The sequence below is a fragment of the Zalophus californianus genome, chromosome 1 (assembly GCF_009762305.2).
Source record: "Zalophus californianus isolate mZalCal1 chromosome 1, mZalCal1.pri.v2, whole genome shotgun sequence".
Classification (NCBI taxonomy): Eukaryota; Metazoa; Chordata; class Mammalia; order Carnivora; family Otariidae; genus Zalophus; species Zalophus californianus.
Genome location: NC_045595.1, coordinates 173,410,664 through 173,430,685, shown reverse-complemented (window position 1 = coordinate 173,430,685; position 20,022 = coordinate 173,410,664). Strand labels below are relative to the sequence as shown.

General features: G+C 35.0%; 1 long non-coding RNA gene across 1 annotated transcript; it reads left to right on the top strand.

Moving 5' to 3' along the window:
* Positions 1 to 18,043: 18,043 nt before the first annotated feature.
* Positions 18,044 to 19,805, top strand: LOC113918194. Its single transcript, XR_003518470.1, has 3 exons — positions 18,044 to 18,170; positions 18,344 to 18,459; positions 19,531 to 19,805. It is a non-coding gene; the product is annotated as an uncharacterized LOC113918194 (long non-coding RNA).
* Positions 19,806 to 20,022: the final 217 nt, after the last annotated feature.

Here is a 20,022-nt window from a genome sequence, read left to right as displayed (position 1 = left end):
TTACTATAAATTATACACAAAGCATATAAATTTGCCTCAAAGTTTTGATAAATGTTCCCTAAACTGACCATCCTGCAATATTTAAATAAAGATAATGTGATTTTCTCTCTTAGAATATTAATACATTTTGGCCAATTATTTGAATGACTTATGATTCTTAAAAATAAGAGGTATCTAAAAAATTTGAAGTAATACCATCTTTTTCTTTTTTACTTCTTTTAGTAATCAGAGATATGCAAGATATTTCTATTGACTTTAGAGAGCTGCCTGCAGAATATTGCAGAATTACGTCAATTATTAAAACACTTCAGGGCGCCTGGGTGGCTCAGTCATTAAGCGTCTGCCTTCGGCTCAGGTTGTGATCCCAGAGTCCTGGAATCGAGTCCCGCATCAGGCTCCCTGCTCAGCGGGGAGCCTGCTTCTCCCTCTGCCTGTCTCTCTCTCTGTCTCTTATGAATTAATAAATAAAATCTTAAAAAAAAACACTTCATACTCCACTGGAAAGCCATAAAAACAATTGTTTGATCATCTGTCAGGACTTTTAAGTAGAAGCTCCAGTGTAGTACTGTATGTAGAAAGAGGTTACTTGGAGTTTTACACTCATTCTATTAACTCAGCTTCTGTGTGATCTGGAGCAATTTACTCAAACTTTTTGAGTTTCTTTTGCCCTTATTTGTAAAAATATCCAAATCCAAACAGAGACTGTTTTCAGCTTAATAAAATCCCTTTAAAGAAGTATCATAAAAATATACAATATCTGTATATTTCCTAGGATTAGACTTTAGGAATGTTGTTGACATAGTCCATATGCGTTAGTTTGAAACTTGACTTTACAAAATTTTGAAATTGTAACCTGGGAAAAAATGTGTGTGTGTATCATCCTGCACACATATGGTTAATTGTAATGCTGGCCATTTTCCTAGCAACACAGAACCCGTCCAATACAGCATCTTTGTCTATTGATTTAACTCAGCAAGTAGCTATATTAAGATCGATGTGTGAGCACATCAAACTATTAACCTCAAAAGTGGGTATGACTTTTATTTGTGATAGCTCTTATATCAGAGCCCTATTTAGTTTGAACTATTTGTCAAATAATAAAGGAAAAAATGAAACTAGGACAGTGTTATCAAACTGATGATCCATGAGCTGAATTCTGTCCACAGATGCATTTTTTTGCCATCATGGTTTATCCAGAAAATGATTTAAAAAATATATTTCCTAGTCAAAGTTTACCCATAAATCATCAGCAGCGTGATGGCAGCATTCTTTGCATTCTTTGGTTCCCGCCTGCAAACAATTGGCTGCGACTGAGAGCAATTGCTCCCTTATCAAGGGACATGCTTTCTAGACCACTCTACTTAGTTTCTTTTATCCAGTTTTATTACTTTCTGGTCCATGGAAATGTCCGAGTCCTCTACCCCATGTATAGCACTTTATTCTGCCTCCATACTGTTTCTTGAATCCTGCTGATTAATTTCATGATCACTGTTATTGGTGCAATTGACAAAGTACCAGGGGCAGAGCCTTCCTTAAGTGGGGTTTTTCTTTCCTATCTTCGCCCTGTCTTTTTCCTCCTCATTTCCCTGAGCAAAATAAAATCGTGTTTAAATTGTACTCAACTTTTTTAAAATTTATCTCCTAACTCTGAGAATGGAGAAAGCAAGGAACATACCCCCATCCCCACAGGGATATTCATTTGGAGGGAAAATGATGAGGTGAAAGGAAAAGAGTAGAAAGAGTGAAGGGAAGCAAATGGAAACCCTAAATTCCTTCCTCCAGCGACATGTAAAGAACACTCTTCAGATCCCTAGTAGGAAACAACAGAAATTAGAAATAGAAACTGGGCTTAAAGAGGCTCCAACAGGTTACATGTGTTGAGAAATACATCATAAATGCTATCCCCCTATATCTCTCAGAGGTATGCAAAGAAAACAAGAACAAAAACAATAAAAAAAAAATACACGAAAGATACAGCTCAATTTAATCATTCTTTCCCCACTTCTTCATTATAATAATTTACAGAAATTTACAGAAATATAGCTTGACATCAGACACATTATTAACAAATTGTCGTTCAGGCCTAATCATGGACTTTTTGTACTCAGCTGCTACTGGAATTTAGGTTGGGCAAAAGCGCTGTCAGTTTTAGCTGTTGTTCTTGGTATGTAGAGCTTTCCAGGGAACATCTCTGGCTACTGGGGAGTTCTGTTTCCAGGTCTGCCAGATTCTCCATTGCTTTCCTCTGCTTCCTCCTACACAGATCAGGAAAGTGTGTGGGACCTGTGGTGGTCTCGTTTCCACCTGCATATGCTTGAGATTCATGCATATAATTTATGGCCATTTTGTGTGTAGATGTTGTCCATGTTTTTGTTATCTCATATCCTTCTGTTTTGTTTTGTTATTGCTTGGTGTGGATTCTAAGACATGAAAGAACTATGTTGCCATTACCATCTTTCCATACTTCATAATTCAGTTGTTTTTTGATGTGGGGCAAAATAATACTTAAAAAGAATAAGATAAAAAATTTGAATAAGTTCTAGAAATAATTATAGCCAATTATAGCCATGAAGGTAATAATTTCACAATATAGGGAAAAATATACAATCAAATTTTGTAAGAATTTTAATTAATTGGGGCTTTATAATGCTTTTCTCTTCTTTTATGCTTATTTTTAAAAAATATTATTTATTTATTTGAGAGACAGAAACAGAGATAGCAAGAGAGATAGCGAGAGAGAGGGCAGGAGCAGGGAGAAGAGGGAGAAGCAGACCCCCTGCTGAGCAAGGAGCCCAATGCGGGTTCCTTGCTCCATCCCACAACCCTGAGATCATGACCTGAGCAGAAGGCAGATGCTTAACCGAGGGAGCCACTCACGTGCCCCTTCTTTTATGCTTATAATTAATAACTCATCAGGTTCCATCATGCTATCAATTTGTTTACTGTTCTTTATGGATAATCTTAACAAAACTAAATTAAATCAACTCTGTAATAAATCTCTTGTTTTTGTTGTTGTTTTGCTTTCTCTGTTAGTCATTTTTTTTAAAATTTAGAGTTTAGCATAAATAGCTTTAGGACATTTTCTCTTCCTTTTATTATATGAAACAACATTTTTATACCCTATCAATATTTATTTTAAATTTATTTTTAATATTTCTAAGAAGTAAAACATTTGAACTAAATGACTTACTTCCCTAACATCCTTGATCTATTATATAATGGTAAAATCCTATAGTTCTCTACATTGTTTCCCCAATGCTTCCTAGGAAGAATAAACTTCCCATGAAAGACATAGTCCTTCTCTAGATGGTGTTTGAGATGTAAGTAAGAATGATGTTATTTATGTGGATAACCTGGACCAGACTGTAATTCATAAAAAGCAAATCATTCCCACACTGTGGTACTTAAATATTGTTTGTAAAGAATTACCTGTAACGCATCCCTATGACTGATTATAACACACCAATTTGTCACTGCACTGTAGCTGAAACGACTGGATTACAATTTGACCTTTCTAATGGCTTTTCTAAAGGGTTTGTGCAAATCTTACATTTTAAAGGAAGCTCCTTGTGTGTGTAGTAAAATGTCATCATAATTTGTCTTCACTGCTGTAGGTATTTTTATTTACTCAGAGGAATTACCTTGCCTCAGGAAGAAGATTTCTGTTCCTGGCATTCTTTAACTTCAACAGAGAGTAATTTTTACAGAATGCCCTCATAGTAACCATTCTGAAGTTCATAAACATGGACTTATTAACACACAGTTCTCCTTTGGTACCAGAGCAGTCATATATAACTGATGGAGTTTTGTGGCTCTGTAGTTTGAGAAGTAATGGTATTGTAAATAGGTGGGGTTTTTTTCTGATACAGGTATTCTCTGATTTCTCTTGAACTATTAAAAAATGCATTGAGCTATGCTTAGGATTTTACCCTATCCATTCTTATTAATTGAAAATTATTATTCCAGGGTCAAAATAATTTTCATTTTAGGAGAGATTTGAGATAAGTAAAGTTTTATTTTTTGGCTGGCACAAAGTTTCGCTAGCCATGGAGCTAGGAAGAATGTCGCTGACGGTGTTTTTCCGTGTTTGTTTTTGTTTTTTGTTTAACTACCGACTGTATGACCTCAGCTGCTAAAATGTCATTTTATTTTGTAGTGGAACACTTTCTCTGCTGCTGTTTCCTGTTCCTCCTCTAATATGTTTTCTTCAAATGTGATCGAATGTCATCTTTAAATGTCTTTAAAACAGTGTACCTACCTAAGTAGACTCAACACAGCTACAAAAAAATGGAAAAATTCTCATTTTTTAATGCAAACACTATTATAATTATTTGAGTTTTATTTTAGAAATACCCACCTGTTCCTTTTTAAGTTAATGAAAAAGAATGGCACAAAAGACCAAATCCCCAAGTAATAATGAAGCTTCATTCTATTTTTAAAAAAATATTTTATTTATTTATTTGTCAGAGAGAGAGGGAGTGGGTGGGAGAGAGAGAACACAAGCAATGGAAGTGGCAGGCAAAGGGGGAAGCAGACTCCTCGCTGAGCAAGGAGCTGATGTGTGGCTCCATCCCAGGACCCTGAGATCATGACCTGAGCCAAAGGCAGCCGCTTAACTGACTGAGCCACCAAGGCGTCCCAGAGCTTCATTTTCTCTAAAACAGTGATTTCTTTTATTACCAAACCTTTTAATGGAACTTCCGGTCAATAGTCATATTATGGTTATCATCAATTTTTATCGAATGTTTGATGAGGGAATAGAACAGGTAGAAATATACAGTGTGTTTTTCTTGGGGGAAAAAAAAGGAAACTTTGAATTATGAAATTAAGAATCATTTCCTAAATAATTTATACATTTTAAAAGAAAATAATCATCATTTGATTGTTGATCACCCTCACCCCATTACCCATGGCTTCAAGTGGTAAGCCACAGAAAAGACTTTGGCTATAATTACTTGAAAATGAATTTGTCAGAAGGATATTAGGTAGCTCAGAGTATTGCTAGGATTTTAGGAGACTAAGCAGCCTGATTGTATCCAAAATTAAACCACAAATCTAGCTCAATGAGGGCACCATTCTCTACCATGAGCACACACCCTAACTTGAAACCTGTTCCCCAGGCACACTGGACTCTGGATGCTGTGGAATGAGAGTTGTCTGTATTTTCCTTTAGGAACTGTTTATTTTCACTGCCATAGCATCTAGGAAACACAAGTCATTTTTCCTATTTCACAGTAAGGGGCAAGCATTTGGATCTTATTGGAAGAATCTATGTCATATGCTTACACCCAAGCTGCAAAAGTCTGGAAAGTGAATATTTCTATTATTGATATAAGTTTTTCCTCCCATATGGACTTACAAAGTCACCCCAAACATGGAGGTTTAGTTACTGGGTAAACTAAAAGGAAAAATATCCCATACAAAATTTCTCGTTTTTGTTTGTTTGTTTTGGTATTTTTTGCTAGATGATTTTTTAAAGAGCTATTGTGTGTGTGTGTGTGTGTGTGTGTGTGTGTGTGTGTGTTTTACTGGTGCAGATCCTTCAAATACTGTTAAAACTGAACAAAAGCTGCTACTACATGTTAAAACCTAAACATGACCAAGGAATTTACTTCAGTATTTCAAACTATTTGTGTGCATGTGTGTGCGCGATCACGTGTGTGTTGTCAAGAGAATACTGTAATCATTGGCAGAATCTGAATTTCTTAGTCTTTTTTTGGGGGGGGCTTCTTTTTTAGGAGAAATAGGAAGCTCTTCCCAATGACAGTTGTCTATTCATGAAGTAATTACTTTGACTGTGACAGATTAGTTGTCAATCAATGTGCCTTTAACTAATTGTGAAGAAAATGCACTAACCTTTTCAAGTTTGTATCCTGAGCTTGGCCTGAGGGCTCAAGTGATTTAGTAACTTATTTGATTTTCTCTTCTTAAAGTTGAAGAACACACAATTTCTTTGATTTTGCTTTTATATTCTCTGTGTTGCTTCCTGGACTCTGATTTCTGACAAAATGTCAAATAACTTAGGGAGAAGGTTTATTAAATGTTGCCTTTATGCCCTGCCACCTGGAGGTAATTCTGGTTCTGGTTCAAATCCAGACTTCTGCCAGGACTTGGAAAAGTTCCTATTTGGCCTTAGGTCATACTCAAGCTGTGTGTACTCAAAAGCCTCAGAAAATATTGAAAATGGAATAGGGGATTCAGTCGGAGATAAAGGCCCTCAGCATGGTTTGTTGTTGTCTTAAAGAATCCACGTCACCATCATAATCTATTATGAACATTTCACTCTTAAGGATACATACTGAACAGAGATGTGTGTATTTATTCACAAAATACATATCCCAGAATGTTCATAGAATTGCTATATGTAATAACCCAAACTGGAAAGAACCCAGTTGTTTATCAACAGTACAATGGATAAATAAATTATATTGTAGTCAGCAAAATGAACACTAGACAGTAATGGGAATGAATGACCTATTGTTATAGCAGCAACATAGATGGATTACACAAAATGTTTTTGAGCCAAAGAAGCAAGACACAAAGAGTATATGCTGAAGTCCATTTTTTTAAAGTATTAAAATATACAAAATCAATCAGTACTAATAGAAATAATGCTGGCCATTTTGGGTGAGGGAGAGAGCCTGGAAGTAATACAAGGGGGGGTTTAGTTACCAGCATTGTATATCTTGGTGTGAATGCTATTTTTATGGGGTGTTCCTTTTGTGCAAAGCTCTTCGAACACATAACTTTGCTTTTCCAGGTGAATTCAGTAAAAGTTAAGTACATAATTCACTAAACTCCAAATACTCTTAAGTCTGTGGTTTTACTCTCTAGATCAGGGTAAGTTTCAGATTTTTTTAAAAAAAGATTTAATCTTGATTCTGATTCTCCTGTGTATCATTACCATTCTCTATTTATGGGCAATCCACTAAGCTTCTTTATTAGAGGGTTATCTAGTAATGAACTGCAAATAAATAATCTATGAGTGGCATCATTTTGAAGTAAAATAATGAAACACAGTCCATTTTATTTGGTTTTCACAGGAAAATGAAAGACATGCTGTCTGAGAAATATTCAGTGATATGACACAGAAAGTGTCCCCCCACAGTACTTACTCTTAATTCAGATTTTCTTTTTTTTCCTTTAATATTTCATCTATTTATTTGTCAGAGAGACAGAGCACAAGCAGGGGGAAGGGGCAGAGAGGGAAAGAGGAAGAAGCAGACTCCCTGCTGAACAAAGGAGCCCGATGAGGGACTCTATCCCAGGACCCTGGGATCATGACCTGAGCTGAAGGCAGATACCCAACTGACTGAGACACCCAGGCGTCCCTTAATTCAGATTTTCTGTACTTAATCACATAAATGCATAATATTATTATCAGCCTATGTAAATGCTAATTGCTTATATTTTGTTTTAATATGAAGAGATACCAAACTCTTAATATGTGTTCTTACAACAATATCTAGCACCTCCCCAACTGTATTTCTGTCATACCTCATTGTACTTTCTTGATTAACTGCTAGTCTTTATAGCTAGAATGTAAGCTCTATCAGGGTCTACATGACATTCACTGTTTAATCTCCAGTATCTTCCACATTAAAGGACGTATATTAAATATTTCAATTAGATATTTAAATAATATTTACGGGTGACTGAATATAGTAATCCAACTAGAGAATTCATGCAGAAGCATCTTCCTGACTTCTCTTGGAAAATTTATATGTTGTTCTAAATCTCAAATCCTGATAAAAAGCAGTAGACAAATTGGAAAAATAAAAATTATTTACAATTCTCCTGTGAGAATTAGACCGTAACTATAAATGTAGACTACTGATTTGAAGAATCTGTTAATAGCAAGTCAACAGCAAGAGCAGAAAACATTGATACACATTGAATATTAAGGTCAGCATTTTCGAGAACTGGAACAGGAGCAAGTAGGGAGGAACCAGTCACCACATAATCAGGCAGTCTTTTTTATAGCAGTTAGTATGTTAAAATGTGTACTTTTGACCTTATCTTTTGCTAATGGTGAATCATTCTTGCAAATTAAGATAAATAGATTGATAGATTTTATACTTTGTACAAATCTTATGAATGGTATTGCAAGAAATAATAAATAACAAGTATAGGGTGCTAAATAGTTACTTAAATGAATTTTTGGCAGTTTTGACACATGATTATGAATCTTGCTGTTACTTTGCTAGGATATCAGAACATTAAGTCATTCAAAGTCTTCCCAGTAATGTACACTGATGTTTTCCAGTATTTTAGCTTGCTTAGGTTAAAATTCTTTAGTATAAATTTTATATTAAATTTTTAGTATAAATATATTTAGTATAAATATATATATATATTTTATTTAGTGTATATATATATACATGTATATATACACTAAATATAACTAAAATACTACTGAAATAGTAAACAACAGTACTATTACATATTCTACTAAAATGCTAAGTACTAATCTTCCCTTTATAAATGCTACAAAATGCAGAAAAATTCAAGATTTTAGGAATTCCTAGGAATTCCTGGTTAATCCAATCTTTGTTCTCAAATTCTGAAGATTAGTATCTGTTGGATACATAGAAACAGTAAATCCAACTAGGTACTTGATCTGAAGATGTGGTATCTATGTGGAAAGAAGACTCTACTTATAAAATATAAATTATCTACATAGCAGAATATACAAGTACCTCTGAAAGTAGGAACTTGACTACAAAGTTATAAGAGGTAGATTTCAGAAGCATGGAGTAAGAGTTAGTGATGGCTTTGTGAAGGAAGAAATATTTGAGATTTCAATTCTAGGTTGCCCTGAAATAAGTGGACAAGGGAGGAAAAGAGGGAGGTAATTTTAGGCAATAGGAATGGAATCATCAAAGTATATAGGAAAATAATTTCCATGGCTAAATTATTGAACACATTTTTCTTTTCTCAAGAAGTGAGAGTTCATATTATATGCAAATAAATGTAGATAACCTTGGTGAGACGGATAAAAATCACTTCTGTTAGTACATCAACAGTTGTTGAACAGAAGTACTTGAATGAGGTCAAAGTTGGTCAGGGTTTACCCTAAAGGCTACTGGAGTTTTGATTAAGTGTGGGTAAATTCTGTGTGTAAGGCATTAACAGGAGCTGTTATGAATTAATCCAATATTTATTTTAATTAAAAAAATAATTTCCATCCTTATTTTGAATACATTTTTTGAAGCACAGTCAATTCCATTATTAATAATTAAAATCTCTTAAATAAAACCTCCCAACAGAGATGAAATCTACAATATAGCTTATGGTATTATTTAAAATGTAAAGATACTTAGGTTAGAGGGATTCAAAACCAATGTGAAATATATCCAGTATCAAATTCGTTCATTCATTTATTCATTCATTATGTCCATCAAATATTTAATGGTTCCCTTCTATTTCCCAAATAGTAAAAACTGTTGAATCACTTTTGAATTATTTAGATTCTCTAAATAGATTCCATAAAGTGGGAGTATGTCTGGAATTTTTCAGGGGTAATATGGAGGTCAGTATAGCTATTACAGAATGAATATGGCTGGGGGCTCCTAGTTAGGGAGGAGAGGGCCACAAATGGTGGGTTTCAGGTTCAGTAGGGCCTTGAAGGCCTTTGGGAGGACTATGATTTTTACTCTAGATGACATGGGATACTACTGGATGGTTGAAAAGAAAAAGTGACATGGTCAGGTTTATGTTTTTAAAAGATCACTCTACATCAAAAACTAATGATGTGTGGTGACCAACATAACATAATAAAAATAAACATAACATTAAAATAAAATAAAATAAAATAAAATAAAAATAAAAGATCACTCTAAGGCACCTGGGTGGCTCAATTAATTAAGTGTCTGCCTTCGACTCAAGTCATGATCCCTGGGTCCTGAGATTGAGCCCTGCGGCAGGCTCCCTGCCTAGCAGGGAGTCTGCTTCTCTCCCTCCCTCTACCCCTCGCCCTGCTCATGTTCTCTCTTGCTATCTCCTCTCTTTCTCTCTCAAATAAATAACATCTTAAAAATAAATATATAAATAGATAAATAATCACTCTAGCTTGAGAACAGATTGTAGGAAGAAAGAATTGAAAACAAAAAGACAGGTTAAAAACCTTTTGTAATACCATATGATTTCACTTATATGTGGAATCTAGAAATAGAAAACAAAAACACCAAGCTCACAGATAACAGAGAATAGATTGGTGGTTGCCAGAGGCAGGTGGTGGGGGTGGGTAAAAAGGGTGAAGGGGGTCAACAGGTACAAACTTTCAGCTATAAAATAAATAAGTCATGGGGATATAATATACAGCATGATGACTATAGTTAATAACACTATTGCATATTTGAAAGTTGCTAAAAGTGTAGTTCTTAAAAGTTCTTACCACAAGAAAAAAGTTTATAACTACATATGGTGATGGACATTAGCTAGACTAATGGTGGTGATTATTTCACAATATGTACAAATATCCAATCATGTTGTACACCTGAAACTAACATAATGTTATAAGTCAATTATACCTCAATAATAATTTATAAAAAGTTAAACAACCAAAACCAACCAGCCAAACAAAAAACATCAAAAAAACCCCAAAACCAAAAACCAAAAACTTTTGCAATAATACAGGAAAGAAATGATGATGGATTGGTGATAGTTGCAGTGGAAACTGGCAAAATCTGGTGTGATTCTGGGTACATTGCAAAGTAGAACTAACCAATTTTCTGAAACATTGAATATGGGTCATGAGACAAGTGAGCATTCAAAAATAGCTCCAAAGTTTTGGGAGGATGAAGTTGCCACCAATTGATCTGGGATATTCTGAGTAAAGCCAGAATTTTGGGAAAAGATCCAGTTTAATTTAGAAATGTTAAGTTTGAGATGTCTATTAAACAAAGATATGTTTATAGGTAGCAAACCATGATTTGAAATCACTGATTTCCTTTTAACATTACATACATTCTAGCATTTACTTTTATTCTGTTGAAAATCTCAGTGAAAACAATTTACAATTGTATTTGGTGTTTTTAGGAATCCTCAACACAAAAGTTACATTTGGAAAGCTTATGAAATACTGTTCAATTGCTTTCTTCAGCATTCCTTTTTTTGATGAATTTAGCATCTACAAAATATTATAGTACCACACAATTTCCTTTCTTTAAGAGTAGATCCAGAAGTTTAGAATAACATCATACTTGTAGGGCTCAGAAATGACTAATTATGTGATGGAATGAAGTAAATAACAATGGAAAACTAATAAAGTGATATTTTTTTCTATTTTTAAAAAAATCTTCATTTCTTTCTTCAATTCTTCTGACATCCTCCTTCCTTTTCCCCTTTCTTTCCTTCCTCTCTTATTTTTCTTTCATTTATAATTTATCTAATTGAACATTTGCTATATTCTAGGCATAAAATAAGCATTTAAAATGATACAGAGGTAGGGCGCCTGGGTGGCTCAGTCGTTAAGCGTCTGCCTTCGGCTCAGGTGGTGATCCCGGGGTCCTGAGATCAAGCCCGGCATTGGGCTCCCTGCTCCGCGGGAAGCCTGCTTCTCCCTCTCCCACTCCTCCTGCTTGTGTTCCCTCTCTCGCTGTGTCTTTCTCTGTCAAATGAGTAAAATCTTTAAAAAAAAAAATCTTTAAAATGATACAGAGGTAAATAAGTTGCAGGCACATTTAAGTAATTGAAATACTACAGGATAGAAAATAGAAAACATTGTCCTTGCTAAATATAACACAATGTTGAAGATATTAAATGGAATGAGAAAGGTACAGATAGACTTTTTAAATGTATTATTTCACATTGTCCGTATATTCCATCTTATATAAATAAACTTTATGTGCAAAAATAATTGTCAGTTATATGATGTGGCAGGCCAGGTTCCCTAATGGTACACCAGAATTTGTCATCAAGTGAACTCTTATTTGTTAGGGATAAAAACTAAAATGTAAACTTTCTAAACATTTTTCTATGACTATGAATATTTGAGAATAGAAGTAAAGTGCAATGGAAATTGATTTTTTTTAAATCTATATAAATATTAAGTACATATCACACTTACATAAGCCTTGGAAGAGTTTTGTAGTGAGAGTCAACCTTATTTGCACAAATCACCCTTGGCAGATATTATTTCACATGGTCCTTGAAATTCCTACTAGTAATATTGTCTGAACATCACATGAAACTGCTGGGCTTAACTCTCAGTTTTATTTGCCATCTACTTACTGGTTAACTAGATTCAGAATCTGAATTTAGCTCTTTGACACTATGAAGACAGGGTAAACAAAATACAGAGTCATGTCATTAGTTTGAAAAAAACATATCTGCCCTGAGAAGGCCCATTTATCTTTGTTAAACATAAAGATCTCCTGGGCTGAAGAAAGAGATATAAACTCATGGATAAGGGTGTTGTTTTACAAGGTAGCCGAGGAAGTGGATCAGAATTTTGTAGAGAAGGAATTCAAGTAATTCAAACAATTCACTGAAAAATTATAGGAAGAGTTTGGTGGGTTTCTTATCATGGCAAAATTATGATATTACAATGATGTACTGATATGTGGAAATTTAGAAATGAAATATTAGCATCTAAATCACTATTAGAGGACATAGTGGTAACCCTAGCATTGAGAATATGGCCATCCCCAGCCTTGGGTACCAAAAAGGGTGAAATTCTAGATGAAGAATTTGAGAAAATGGATTCCACAAAATATAGCTATCTCTGTTCCTAAAAGAGATAATATGGCTGTGAAGCATAAGATGTCTGTGGATATAGGAGTATGCATCTGCTGATGGGTATGAGACTGACTAAGAACACAGTTAGTATGGAGATGAAAAGTAAAAATTTGAACCCTCAGAGATGTCCGACCAACTATGTATGGTCTCTTGTTACTTCAGTGCACTGTGTTAATAGCCAGTTGAGATCTGAGTAGAGTTTTACTGTAGCCTGTACCAAATCCTGGATCTTCGTACTTCATTACACATATCTGTCTTGTTTAAGATTTTGCCAAGATTTCTACAATATGGCAGAAGCCCTGCTTTACGTTCCTGGGTTTTACTCAAGCTAGCTTTCTGGCTTCGGTCTACTTCTGATGTAGCCACGCTCCTTCAGGGAACAAGCCCATTGATCCTTTTCATATGACCTTTTCCACTCTGAGTGTTTTCAGTGTTGCTTATCTTGAAACTAACAATAAAAACAAAAACCTCGTTTTTTAATTTATGTTAGCAGCATTCTTATAATAATTAATGCCCTCAGTATTTTCATGCTACCTTCTCTATAAGAATAATCAAGATTTTTTAAAAATTTAGGTAAAGTTTTATTGGAGATATAAGGTCCTTGAAGTGGCTCTCTGATAAAGTCACTCCTCAATCTGATTGTAATTTTTCTCCAAATACTGTCCTGGATTTCCTCAAAAAACAGTAAATATCTTTGAAACTTAATCATTGTGTTTGTTGATATGACAACCTCTTGCATTTATGGGGCTAGGACAAAGAATGCTCATCAGTCCTTGTGTTTCTTTTTATTTTCTTATGTTCAGTGCTCTTCAGTGTTTCTTAGATCTGTTACACTTAGGTTAGGAACACAGAACTGAGTTCTGGCCAATGGAATGTGTACAAAAGTAATACAGAGCGCTTGGAGGCCTAGCCCATAAAACTGTTATGTGTAAACTTCCACTCTCTTTTCCCATGGCATGGCAATGGTAGAGACAACATTGAAAATCATAGTGTATAACATGAAAACACCAGAGTACCTAAGTGACTCTGTATAACATAGCATTCCTCTCTCACCTAATGGATTCTTTTTGGAAGTTACTGTCCCAAAAGGAGCCACATCTGAGCCCAAGAGATGTGATTGAGCAACACAACATTTTAATTTCTAGTCTTTCAGTTAGATGCAAAGATGAGATGGAATTTTGAGTTTTCTCCTTTGGAGAGGATGTTCTGTGTGTGGAAAGAGAAACAAAAGAAAGATGTGACTATTAGGTAAACCATCATTGAGTTAGGTTACTGAGATTTTGGGGTTGTTTGTTGTAACAGCATGTGGCAGCTTGTTATAATAGCATATAAACAAAGTAAAACTGGAATATTGAGTTAGGGTGCTGGTGTAAGAAAAAAATAACTCAAAATAGATGATATTGGCATAATTGCTTAAAAGTGGGAAATAAATAGATATTGGGGAGTGAAAATATGGTGATACATGTAAAGGAAATACCAGGTATTTTTTACCAGGTAAAAATGTTACCTGTATTAACTTTGAAGACAATCTATATACCTACTGAGCAAGTATGTCTGAGAGAATTGGCTGGAGGAAAAAAGTGTTAGTGAGTATTGATATTGGCTATGTTTAGCATTGTATTTCAACAAGTGATGAGTAAAGAAGAGCTTTAGAAATTGGATGGTTTAAAAGCAAAAATAAAAAGAAATATTTCAGAAATTTAGGGCCTTAACTGAAAAGCCAACTGCTCCTAAATATCATATATTTGGAAATAGGATGGAAAATTCTGTTTACCACTGAAGGTCCATTAACACCCAGTCTTCTTCAAAGGTCAGATAAAAGATGGCTCTCTCTCTCGTTCACATGCAATAATCTCAATGTTGCCTCTAGTATGATGAGAGGGAGAAACATGGAGACAAGGAGGAAAATCTGAAGACAATGTGAGTCGTGTCTAAAAAGAACTTCAAGTGTATTTCTGGTACATGGAATCATTAGAACCAAATAATTTAGAAGTCTATGAAGATTTTGATGAAACTATATTGATAAAGGTTCTCTGATCTCAGATTTTAAAAGCTTTTGACCTTTCTAGCTGTAAAAGAGCTTTCAGGCCCCCAGACTTGATCCAGCAGGAAGTTCATTATAAAATTTGTGCAGAACCCAAACAAGGTATGCTCCTAAATCTACTTTTCAAATATGTCAAAGGACATCTTATTTCTGATCCATTACTGAATTTTTAGTGTGGGGTTGAGGAGTAAGCATATAACTGGCTTTTTAGCCCTAAATTTGCTAGACCGAGAAGACCACATCTGACCCCAACAGAGATGACTAAACAACACAACATCTAAAATTTCTGGTCTTTCAGCTGGATGCAAAGACTAGATGGAATTTGGGATTGTCTCCTTTGGGGAAGGGAAAGAGGGTGTTCCTGTGTGTGGAAGGAAAGGAACAAAAGTATATTTGGTTATAGAATGATAGAATGTGGCACAGAAAGCTAGTGCTTACAAATATTTTCCCTCTCCTTTCTAGACACATAAAAATGTAGGACGCTTTCCTTTCAGTTAGGTTGGAACCATGTACCTGAGTTATGGCCAATGGAATATGGATAAAAGTGAGCTAAGCTGCTCCCAGGCTTGACACATGAAAATCTGTCAGATACTATCCACCATCTATTCCTCCATTCTGCCGGAAAATTTGAAAATCCAAGGTTGGAGTTAAAGATGATGGTACCACAAGATGGAATGAACTAGGGGCTGTGAATAACAGCTTGAGTAGAGTCCCCTTCTCTTCCCTTACTCTCGACTACCCAGCACAGACTGGAATAAACAAATAAACTTTTGCTATGTTAAGCTATTGATATCTGGAGTTTGTTTTTTACATGGTTAGAATTTTCTATTAAACACACATACACAGGAAATTGAAATTGGGACTGCCTGAAACATTTGAGGCCCATAGTTATAGTATAAATTATATAAAAACTTGCTCCAAGAAATAGGTTGAAAAATCCATATTATCTTTGTCATCTGGGGAAAAAAAGAGCCAAGCCTATAGGAGGGGAATTTACTGAGAATGGATGGTGTATGATGATTTGGGAGTAAGTTTAAAATATTCCCACTTCTATCCTGAAGACCCAATCTAATCATGGAAAGAAAAATAAAATACAGAAAAATTCTAGACAGAGCTTTTGAAATTCATCGAATAATCTAGCATATATAATGAAGGTTTACAACCCACTTAGAGTACTCAATACAAAGAAATTCTTTTGAATAAAAAAAGAAGGCAGAAAGAGACATAGGACCTCATATAGGCCAAATCTATCATGTAGTTATTGTAGAAGTTAGAATGTCCCTAAAATGCTAGAACCTAGGAGTTCTAGACGCCCAGGAGACTAGGGCAGAACTGGCCAAAAAGTAGTGTCATGAGTCCTAGAGAGATGCAGAAAGCCAGCACTCGGTAAGTTTGTGGAAATTCCTGGGTCCTGAGGAATAGCTCGTATTTAATTATGTCCAAACTAATGATAGGCCATCTGATAAACTGAAAGATGGGAGTAGAGAGGGTACAGGAGCTCAAGGACACTGAGGTACTCCTTGGAGGCTGCTGAAGGGGGTCAAGAATAAGGTTTTACATGAATACAAAGGTTTTTTTTGGCTTTTATTTTGTTTCATTTTAATTGGTTACCTCTTTTCTTTCACTGCTGCTCCTCCTATGAAACTAAACTTGACAGAGATTATATCTCTGTCACCTAGAATAACATTTGGCACGGGGAAGGTACCCAATAGTATTTATTCAATGAGTAATAAATATGTTTTGTTAATATGCCTTAGCCTCCCAGTCTGTATGCTGATATATGTATAATTGGGATTTTTTCTTGGGGCGGGAACAGTGATTCGATGTTAAGAAACAACAGAAAGAGAATATTGTGTTTCAAGATTAGACTCTGATGTCATAATCTATCCAAAACTATGATTATATTATTATAACTATGAAAAAATATTATACTGATCTAATTTCATCTTTGCTTTTTTTTTTACCATGGTATTTAGGTAAGAAACTAAATCAGGTAGCTTGTTTCAGAATTACATTGAGAATTTATTATTGTCCTACAAGTCTCTAAGTACATTATATTCTTACTTTAGCCTTTTTGAAATGATTATTTATTTAAGCTTTCTCTCGTGTTCGTTTTTCACTAATTGTTTTTTGAAGGTCTTCACTACCAGAGAACTGGGGAGCTTGCTGTCCCTTGCCATCACCCCTCTACCATGTTTGTTCTCTTCCTTTCTTAAAATAACAAATTACAAAAAAGAAAAACAAACAAACAAAAAAAAAAACCCACCCAAACCTGTATCTGAACTGCCTGAATGTTGGAGCATTTGATTCATCAGGTGTTGTGGATGTAGTGATATATCTGTCATTACCTTTCTCGTTATTAATGGGATTCTAATTAGACCAATCAGTTTTAATTAGTATGCTGTCATGTAGCAATCTAATAAAATACTGTGTCTAGGAAAATTGATCTGGCCTTGATGCTAATTACTCTCCTAGAGTCTAAGCTTTATAAAAATAGGAATTGATAGCTTCCAGGCAATTTACGTGCTGTCTCCCTTCCTTTGTCTTATCTTGCTTTCTTACACACAGAATCTTCTACTTAAGTTGTCTCCTTAATTCATACTGTGTTCCTAGTCTCAATTTATTTTAACCACACCTTTGTCTTTGGTGTAACCTAAAAAGAGTAGGGCTTTATCACTTGTCAGGAAAAAACATTTCTCAGTTAAATTTTTCCTCTAAGGAATGTACCAGATCATAGTCCCATAATCCTAGAGGCTGGCCCCAGAGAGGGTTAGACACAGGTCAGCTTCTACATAAATCAAAGACAGAGAGAGCAGGGGCTGTGGCTAGAATCAGAGATTTATGAAGACAGCAACATTAACATTACAAAAGAAATATCTTAACAATTTTCACATGGGACTTGTTTACCTTTTTTTTCAAAGACGCATGGCATATTTAAAGTTAAATAAATGAATATTTCCAAGAATCAGGTGATTGCTGTTTTCTTTACTGCTATTTAGATCTCTTTAAAACCAAGATACTTTGAGAAAACTGGTATTTTCTTTTAGTCATAAGGCTCTTAGAACACAAATCTTGAAGACCGATTTAATGACTCAAATTTTTAGATTTATTTTTAGCTTGTTAACTGCATATCTAGGCTTTTTAATGAAATTAGCTATTGGAGACAAAATTTAAACATATCTTTCCACTTAAAAATAAATTGAATTCTTTTTTCTTATTTCCTTTTGAGCTAAATTTATTTTAACAGGTAGGAATTAATTGAAAGCAAGAGATTTCTTGATCTTCATAGAAGTTCCTTTCCATTAATATTACCATAACCATTGCTTTGGACATTGATGATCTTCATTAATTGTATAAATTTGTTTTTGGACATGATCTTCAGAAAGTGAGTAGCTCTAAAAGTTTCTGAGACCCCTATAAAATATCCTATATGACTTTTGGGAACATATTAATGGTTTTATGTATATTCGTTTCTAGGACTCCATTAGATTTACCTTGGGGGCAAGATGAAAGGAAAATCAGATTGAAGTGATATTGACTCATTCATTCATTCTTTAGATCAGAGCTTCTCACAGTGTGATCTGCTACCACAACCAGTCCATGAATTTTACCTGGCCAACAAGATAGGAGCTTATGCCAGAATGAAAATCCCCTGTCATCAACACATTGTTTAGGTCAGCTGGCATTTGTTTTTCATAAAGAGACTCTATCAGTGAAGAAAGCAGCAAACTGAATTACGTTCTGATACAACTTCCTTACTTCATTATGTGTTGTCACTTTGAGTAGGCCCAATATAGACAGTCTGGTCATACTGAAAACATAAAAGATGTTTTCCTTGATGATAATATTTACACAGATTAAAAGAGCAATATGAGGAAAGAGTACTGTTTATTCCATTCTAACCAGCAAAAAATACTGGATTGGTAAATTGAAAATGATGAAAAGTTTGAAAGAATATGACTTTTTCCTGAAAAAGTCTATAAAAAGTTATCAAGGATATTCTGACCATAGTTAAACATATAAATAAAAATTAAAGAATATTTTTTTAAAAAGCTGAGAAAGGAAGTGTTGAATCCAGAAGTCAAGGAATCTACAAGGGGGGCAGTTAAGAGTGATTCAAGGCACTCAAACACGAGTTGTCTACTCCAAACTCTTTGATAGTAAGGACCCTGTCTTGTCCACTGATGAATCTCTTGTTGCCTGGCCTGGCCTGCTGTGCTCATTTCTCCCCACCTTTGCATAGCAGAAGAAGCTTAAAAGTGACTACTTAGAATGCTTTTCCTATATCTCTTGGAGTCTTTTTCAGTTAAATACTAGTATGAGACCCACACCTAGAAAAGCATTATCAGTGAGAAATGAGAGCTAACTAGTTGTTCTCCCTGTGGATCAGGGAAAGGAAACAATGTTGTAAATCCCTTGCCCAATTTGTCAAGGAAGTAAGAGTGTTTCTCATAGTCCAGATATTGGTCATTTAGGAAAACAAGCAACTTTTTAGTTGTATTAAGAAAACCAGAGCTGAGAATACTGTTGCACACTGTCAGTCAGAATTAGGGGACTGCAAGAGAAAGGTCCCCAGTGACGGAAGGAATTCTCTGCAAAGTCATGAAAGCAAACTCAGCTCTGAATGTCTAGAAAGTCTGGGGAGAATCAGGAAGAGACAATAGCTGGCCAGAGAAAATTTGGTATCAGGCAAACATGACCTCCCCCGACCCTCAAATCTGTCTTCTCCCTCTCTTGTTCTCCAGCTCCGGAGAAACTAAAAGGCAGCCTTGTGCTGTTATAATGATGGAGGAGGTTAGAAGTTAGAGGTGAGTGTTACAGCCCATCATATCCCTCGTGCCACTGTAGGCTTTCCAAGCCCGAAGACCAAGGGGAGGGAAGTGAGAATGTAAAACTCCATATGAATTTGAAGTATTAAATGATTGGACATTTTACTGACTAAAATGAGACTGCTTGGCTTGAAGTAACCAGAAAATATTTTATCATCTAAGACTGAAAAATGATATAAAATGTGCGTCAAATTTCATCAGAAGTTGGAGAAATAACTAGTTCCACAGAACTGGTTTGAATGGGTAGTCGAGGAGGAAAATAAATGTGTGTTCAATTTTGCATCCTGTGACTCTTGCTTATTCAATTAGCATGGTTGTTCAGGAAGTTTACTTTCACTTTCAGAGAACAACTCATGCCAAGCTAATCCAAATTCCATTCATGTAAAAACCATATTAGATCCACTCCAA